The sequence below is a fragment of the Podarcis melisellensis genome (assembly GCF_964234715.1).
Source record: "Podarcis melisellensis genome assembly, chromosome: 15".
In the NCBI taxonomy this organism is placed as follows: Eukaryota; Metazoa; Chordata; class Lepidosauria; order Squamata; family Lacertidae; genus Podarcis; species Podarcis melisellensis.
Window position 1 is genome coordinate 32,044,914 of NC_138532.1, and position 8,537 is coordinate 32,053,450.

An 8,537-nucleotide genomic window follows, 5' to 3' on the forward strand; every position below is an offset into this window, starting at 1 on the left:
GGGCAACCCAGCCAGGTGAGCAGGAGAAAGGAAATAAATAAATAATCATCATGATGTTCGCATGATTTTAGCCAGTGCTATTTTTCTAGAAAGGGACGCAGGTGGCGCTGTGGGTTAAACCACAGAGCCTAGGACTTGCCGATCAGAAGGTCAGTGCTTCGAATCCCTGCAACGGGGTGAGCTCCCTTTGCTTGGTTCCTGCTCCTGCCAACCTAGCAGTCTGAAAGCATGCCAGTGCAAGTAGCTAAATAGGTACCACTCCGGCGGGAAGGTAAACGGCGTTTCCGTGCTCTGCTCTGGTTCACCAGAAGCGGCTTAGTCATGCTGGCCACATGATCCGGAAGCTGTACGCCGGCTCCCTCGGCCAATAAAGCGAGATGAGTGCCACAACCCTAGAGCCAGCCACGACTGGACCTAATGGTCAGGGGTCCCTTTATCTTTACCTATTTTTCTAGAAAAAGAGATGCCAGGGCTCTCCACAAACTTCACCCTTGTTCTCTTAGAATGGCAATGGCGTCCACCTGAGAGTTCTGGCAAGTTCTGGCTGGGGGGAAAAGCCCTGGTTTTAGCAGCAGTATAGAAATAAAACGATGTATGTTTATATGTGTGTAAAGGGAGTCCATCTCAATTAATTTATTTATAGTTTATTAATTAAATTTAAACCCCGCCCTTCCTCCCGGAGGAGTCCAGCACACAGCGAGTCTGAGTTCTCCATCTCAGCGATTGTTATGCATTGGAAAATTGGCAGCCGCCTTTTCCATTGTGAGGGACCATCTTACATGAAAGGACTTCTGAAGCAGTGGCCTTATCAAGGCCAACATATTCTCCAACAGCCTCCTCCTGCCAACTGTGGCAAGGTCTTATGTAAGCCTGACTGAAGCCCTCCTGAGGAGGTAAGGGTGCCAGGAATTGGAGCCCACTTACAGGACGGTCAGGTCACAAGGCAAGGTCAAGTTTGGGGCTGGGGGAGTCGCTGAGAGAATGAAAGCCTAGTTAGACGCCCAGGCCAGGGACACACAGGAAAGTTTGCCAAAAGGGGCTCAGTCTGTGGCCCTCTAGCCTCGTGCTATTCCCTGCCCCCCATTTATGCATTTTTCACCTGTGGCCCCCTTGGAATATCCTGGGGCTCCCAGGGCACCATATATTCCCTACATCAGGGAAACATGGATGTAGATAACTTTGTTGAAATATGGCATCCTTTTATAAAATCCTTTACAAATAACCCTGAAGAATGGCAACGACCTAAATCACAGATTGGACTTTGGCAAACTTAGATTGATCCATCCTCATCGGGGGAGGGGGGGAGGGGGGATTTTGTTTTTGTACTTTCCCCCTCTCTTTTTTTGTAATTGTTATATATTGCAAATTAAGAAAACTATATTTAAAATGACAGTGGTCCAGCAGGTGTCTGTGGGAAAGCCACGAGCAAGATCTAAACACGAGAGTACTCTTCCCACCTGCAGTTCCTAATATCTGGTGTTCAGAAGCAAACTACTTCTGACCGTGGAGGTATGGATGATGGGATTTGTAGTCTAGTAGCAGCTAGAGAGGGCCTTATGTTTCCCCAGCCCTGGACCCTATAGGGAGGTCCACTTCACAGATCCACTCGATGAGGTGGAGTGGGCAATAGACAAAAATGTATGCCATCAAAAATTGTACCACAAGACCCTTTGCTGTTTAAGAATGTAAGATGAGCCTGCTGATATTGAGCCAGGAGTCAGCAAACTTGTTCAGCAGGGGGCCAGTCCACTGTCCCTCAGACCTTGTGGGGGGCCGGACTATATTTTGGGGGGGAGAGGTGGGGAATGAACAAATTCCTATGCCCCACAAATAACCCAGAGATGCATTTTAAATAAAAGCACACATCTACTCATGTCAAAACACCAGGCAGGCCCCACAAATAACCCAGAGATGCATCTTAAATAAAAGGACACATTCTACTCATGTAAAAACACCTGATTCCCAGACCGTCTGTGGGCCGGATTTAGTAGGCGATTGGGCCGGATTTGGCCCCCCCCGGGCCTTAGTTTGCCTACCCATGCACTAGCCCATCCAGTCCACTCAACCACCCCCTATCACCTGCCACCCAAGGCAAGCCCTGACCCCACTGACTGCGCCGACACCTCATTGGGTAACCTCTTCCTTTGTCCACCTGTTCATTTGGCTGCTCCCCCAGCCCCAGCTTTCAGCATCTGTCTCCACCGGCACGTTGCCCTAATGTGACAAAGATGGTTGCCAAGGCAACAATTTCATTAAAGAAAATGGCAGGGTTTTAAGCCCGTCTAATTTCTCCAAGCAAAGTACAAAAAAAGAAAAGAAAAGAAAAGAAAGGATGCTCTGGGGCTGCAGATTCCAGTGTTTCCGCACCCCCTGGCGGAGTCCCATATGTCTCTTTTGAACCCCAAACCCTCTGATCAATCCAGGATTTAATCCCTCCCTCCTCCTCCTCCTCCTCCTCCTCCTCCTCCTCCTCCTCCTCCTCCTCCTCCCCTTTCCCAGGCTGATTCCCCATGGAGCCAATTCCCTTCCTCTCATTTCCTGGGAAACTTTGTGATTGCTTAAAAAAACGCAGAAGCCTGAACATCTTCTCATGGAACCACGTGACTGGGTCAAGGCCTTTTATCAGGCGGAGATGCTGGAAATTAGGGTAAGGGCTTCACAGTCAAAACGTGAGCATGGTAATTAAAAAACAAAAAAGGGTAAGAAATGTATACGCTACCAGGGAACCACTCCTACTAAATTCCTACTACATGACGGCTGTCGCTAATTATTAAAGGTTCATCCAATATTATTTAGGTGCGGGTTCAGGTCTAGTCTTGGGTCTGAGTCTCCCTTGGTCACCCTGATGGATGACGTTTGTATGTGGGGCAAGGGGGGTGTAGCTTTGCTCCTGTTTCTTAATGTCTTGTTGGCTTTTGACAGCTGGACATCTTTTGACATCTTGGGGACACCGTGTTCCAGTGGTTCCAGTCCTACCTATGGGACTGAGCCCAGACAGTGCTTTTCAGCCTTCTGGTGGGTAGGTTATGGGGTGCCACAGGGCACGACCTTATCTCCAATGTTGTTTAATGTTCACATGAAGCCACTGTAAGTGGCCACTAGAAGTTTGGGGGCAAGGCTGATAGCTTTGCATCGTATGGTCCAGCTCAACATGATGCAGCCCATATCTAGGATGCCATATTCTGGGTCTGCACTCCTGTGTGACTCGCATGACCAGCACAAGATCACTGCCCCCCCAATGCTTTTTTGGAGGCAGCACCCAAAAACATTGCAGCCTCGAAGAGTGCTTTCTTCAGGGCAGCGATTTTGCTTGGCACCTGAAAATGTGTGTTTTCACACGCCGTGCATGAAAAAAGTGCAGCCCACATTTGTGCAAGATTGCAGCGGCCGTTTGGCTGCTATCCTCTCGTGAGAAGAACCGGGATGTCCTGGGGTTTTTGGGGGGGGGGCAGTTGAAGGGTCTGCAAACCCCATCATCTCCAGGTAGGACTGGGAATATCCCTCCCTTCCTAAAACCCTGAAGAGCTGCTGCCCATCTGTGCAGGCAATATTGATCTCTATGGACCAAGGTTCTGACTGGGCGGAAGGCAGTTTCCTCTGTTCCCACCCACATCTCAACTCCTTTGCAAATCTGTCTCGGCGCAGCTGCTGTGAGTGGGCTGCACATTTCCGCGAGGCCACCCTGGACTTGGGAGATAAGAGATGAGAGGAGGAAGTTGCTTGAGGTTAGCCGGGGGAATGTCAACAGTCAGCTCTAGGGTCCGTCCTACCAAGCCGTATCAGACGTGGGCATTGCCCTTGTCTAGGGAATAATTAGCTGTTTGGAGGTTTCTGCTATTTATTTCCACTAAGTCAAGGGGCAAAGCAGAAGATAAGCATGTTCTTAAAAAAGAAAAGGTGGGGGGACGGCCATATATATTTTTATGAGAGACATGACGTTAAGAAGCTAAGAACAGCCTGGCTGCTCAATGGCCCATCTATCCCAGCATCCTGTTCTCACAGTGGCCAAACATGCCTGGGGGAAACCCGCAAGCAGGATTTGAACACAAGATCCCTCTCCCCTCCTGGGGTTTCCAGCGGTTGGTAAACTTGAGCCAGCAGTGCTGAAGATTGGGGCACTTCCCTAGGCAGCCAGGAACAGGGACCTTGTGGCACCAAGAGAGCCACAGATTCCATACCTCTGAATGAGTCTTTCTTGGCTGACGGTGCATGCTCTACCTCTTTCTCATGAGTTGCTACATTTTCCCCCTAAAAAACAACAATAAAAAACCTTGGGGCATAAGTGGATGAAATTTGCAGGCAAGTTAACTCCATCTTAAGACATGATTCCTGCCAAATTTCAGGAGGATAACAGCATTGGTTTTTCCACATGGGCAGTTCAGAGTGAGTAAAATGGGAATTTCTTGATTTCCCCATGTGTATAAAAGCAGTAAGTCAACCAGGTACCTGTGGGAAACCCATAAGCAGGACCCGAACACAAGAGTGCTCTCTTTCTGTGGCTTCCAACAACTTGTATTCAGCAGCATTACAGTGGTACCTCAGGTTAAGTACTTAATTCGTTCCAGAGGTCCCTTCTTAACCTGAAACTGTTCTCAACCTGAAGCACCACTTTAGCTAATGGGGCCTCCTGCTGCTGCCGCACGATTTCTGCTCCCATCCTGAGGTAAAGTTCTTAACCTGAAGCACTATTTTTGGGTTAGTGGAGTCTGTAACCTGAACCGTATGTAACCTGAAGCGTATGTAACCTGAGGTACCACTGTATTGCTTCGGACCATGGAGGCAACACATGGCCATTATGGCTAGTAGCCATCGATAGCCCTCTCCTCCTCTATGAATGTGTACAATCCTCTTTAAGTTGGTGGTCATCACTGCCTCCTGTGGGAGAGAGTTCCACAGTTCAACTATGTGCAGTGCAAAGAAGGACTTTCTTTTATTCCCAGGATAGCTCAGTCAGTAAAGCATGAGACTCTTGATCTCAGGTTCGTGGGTTCGAGACCCCTTCCCCATTGGGCAAAAGATTTCTGCATTTTAAGGGGGTTGGACTTAGATGATCCTTGTGGTCCCTTCCAACTCTACAGTTTCTAATCTTCCAATACAGTGGTACCTCGGGTTAAGTACTTAATTCGTTCTGGGGGTCCGTTCTTAACCTGAAACTGTTCTTAACCTGATGCACCACTTTAGCTAATGGGGCCTCCCGCTGCCACCGCGCCGCCACAACGCGATTTCTGTTCTCATCCTGAAGCAAAGTTCTTAACCTGAGGTAATATTTCTGGGTTAGCGGAGTCTATAACCTGAAGCGTATGTAACCTGAAGCATATGTAACCCGAGGTACCACTGTACTCAGTTTGATTGGATCTCCACAAGTTCTGATTTACTGGCTACAATCTTCCCTGTGCTCTAGCGTCCACAGCTGTTAAGCTGCTACTTGTGATCTCAGGATTTATTCCACATGCTTCTGTTTAGTTCAGTGTTCTCTGAGCTATGGAAAGTACATCCAAATCTTCCTTCTTTTTTATTATTCCTAGACCTCAGCAGGGACGGACTTAAACCCCCCCCCCCAGCCAAAAAAGTGGAACAGTCCAGGACTTTCCCAAGGCTAGGTTGGTCTATGTTGGTAGCCATCAAAGCACTTTTCATGGGGGCGTTTACAAAGGAAGCGAGGGGGGGGGGAGAGATCCACCAGTAGGAAAAAGCTTCCAATTGCACCACACTCAGTTCCACAGGTCATTTCCGAAACAAAAAATGAGGGCAGTTCTTTACCTGGTTACAGGTACCAGTAATCAAGAACAGGTGAGGCTGGTATACACACTTTTGGGCTTACACTGTAAATCACTTTGGGATGCTTCATGGGAAGCAACTCTAATAATAATAATAATAATAATAATAATAATAATAATAATAATAATAATAATAATAATAATATCCTACCTCACAGGACTGTTGTAAGAGGGAAAGTGGAGGAATCATGCATGCTGGCAAAAATTTCTTGGGCAAAAAGTTGGAATATATATATAATAAGATCATTATGAAAAGCTGGTTATTTGTGTTAATGCTGAGTCATGGAATGTGCAAAGTAAATTTCTTTCCGTTGGCACTGAGGAAAGTTCCCTTGGCACTGTGTGTCAAGTAAGGGTGGCATCTGGCTGGCTCAACATCCCCGAAGCAATACAGATTATGGAAGCCTATTGAATCAACGCCCGGGCACCAAAGTTACATTTTTGTGCAGCCTTTAAACTGAAATGACCCCAATTATTTTGCGTTCTCTTAGCTTGTGCCTTGGTTTTTTTAAAAAATGAGTCTACTCGAGCCCAAGTTCTCTGAGGGCTTCCAAAGAGTTTGCAGGTGGAAGTCAGGGCAGAAATGCGGACAAGAAGGTAAGCCTAGTTCTGAACGAACTCAGCTTGAACAAGTCCAGTCGAGCCAGAGTTGGACTGGGCCTGAACACTGGCTGCAATTTGGATCAGGTCCTTCCCCCATCACTTGGAAGTTTCTGCAGTCCTGAGTCCCTCCACCCTTTCCACTCGCTGTCCACCTGCTTTTTTTAAAAAAAAACCTAACTACTATTGTGGGACGCGGGTGGCACTGTGGGTTAAACCACAGAGCCTAGGACTTGCCGATCAGAAGGTCAGCGGTTCAAATCCCCACGACGGGGTGAGCTCCCGTTGCTCGGTCCCTGCTCCTGCCAACCTAGCAGTTCGAAAGCACGTAAAAGTGCAAGTAGATAAATAGGCACAGCTCCAGCGGGAAGGTAAACAGCGTTTCTGTGCGCTGCACTGGTTGGCCAGAAGCGGCTTAGTCATGCTGGCTCCCTCGGTCAATAAAGCGAGATGAGCGCCGAAACCCCAGTCGGTCACGACTGGACCTAATGGTCAGGGGTCCCTTTACCTTTACTATTGTAAATGTAAAAAGCTGCAGCTTTACCCAGCCCCAATTTTAACCTCTCAATCCTTCCTGACTGCAAGCAAAGAAATCAGAAAGATAAAAATCAGAATTGTACAACCCAGAGCTACAGCAGTCAGAGTGGCTTAACAATACAGCTCTCTTCCCATGGAATTCTGGGAACTATTAGGGGGTTTCCTAACAACTTCCAGGACCCTTATTGAACTACAACTCCCATAAATCTTTGGGGAAGCCGTGACTGATTAAAATGGTATCATAGTGCTTTAAATGCAGGATGTGAACATGGTGGCTGAGGTGGATGGTTGGTGTTGAGATCCCTAATGTATACACACGTAATAAAGTTAAACCATACTTTAATAAATTTCTCGGGCTTTGAAATGCTGCGCAAGTCGCTGAACTTATGTATCCACTTTTCCATAAATGTCCCAAACGTATTCCATAAACAGAACAAACCTTTGGGTGACAGTAGGTTAAGGGAGCTCCTTGCAGGTTTTCCCAATGTTTAGCTATAGAAAGGTGAGTTTCCATTAAAAGATGGCCTATTATTCTTTGCTGTTTTCCTCTTGTTGCTAAACAGGTGACAGTGAAGGGAGAGCATTGGAAACAGGATATTACCCTGATAGTGGATCCGAGGGGATAAAATAACCCTTCACTTAATATGTGGTCATGCCCTCTTCTGAATACCAGTTTCTGGAGACCACAGGAGGAGAAAGTACTCTTGAACCCAAATCCTGGGGCATCTGGTTGGCCACTGAGAACAGGATGCTGGGGTAGATGGACCACTGGCCTGATCCAGCCAGGATCTTCTTAGGTTCTCTTCTGGTCTTGTGGAGGAGCCCACAGGACAAGGCAGCACCATGGAGAGCTCCTCAAGGGCAACATGATCCTATGAGGGCTGGAAGGAAACTCAGGCCTTTTCAGCCCTTGTCTTCAGCCCTGACATCAGCCCGCCTCTCCTAACCTCCACCTCTTTCAGAAGACTATTAAAGGCTCAGCCCTCTGGCCAGAAAATGGACACTTCTCCTGCTCTCCAGTCTTTCACCTGGAGCAAGCGCTGCAGCACCATAGGCGCCGACTCCATGGGGCTTGAGGGGGCCCGAGCCCCCTCAAAAATTCGTTTGGGGGGGCTCCGCCCCCCCAATAATCTCCGGCGCCCCTCCAGCAGAGCGCCATCGCCGCCCCTCCCCCAGCCCAAAATGCACAGGGAGGGGCGGGCTGCATGCCTCCTGCCCTCCCTCCCGAGCAAAAGCTCCACCCAATTTCCTTTGGAGCTGATTAATAGGCGCAGCACGCTCTCCCCTATTCGCTCACGAGGAGGCGGCGCCACTTTATTTGCATATTCATGAGCTTATTTATTATTCATGAGCTTTCCCGGGCCCCCCCAATATTTTTTATAAGTCCGCGTCCCTGTGCAGCACTAATCACTGTGCAAGGTCCACCATTCCTTGGGTCCAAGAGAGGCACCCATGAGGGCCCAGCTCTCATCCTATGGGTGCTGTGGGATCCAGTTCAAAGGCCACCCACCTGCCAGCTGGTGACACCGTAGCCCAGGCATCCCCAAACTCGGTCCTCCAGCTTTTTTGGGACTACGACTCCCATCGTCCCTGACCCCTGGTCCTGTTAGCAAGGGATGATGG

General features: G+C 48.4%; 1 long non-coding RNA gene across 1 annotated transcript; it reads left to right on the forward strand.

The window, feature by feature from the left end:
• The first annotated feature begins 243 nt into the window (after positions 1–243).
• LOC309358054 lies at positions 244–7,628 on the forward strand. The gene is made up of 3 exons (XR_014163314.1): positions 244–893; positions 2,500–2,647; positions 7,478–7,628. It is a non-coding gene; the product is annotated as an uncharacterized lncRNA (long non-coding RNA).
• Positions 7,629–8,537: the final 909 nt, after the last annotated feature.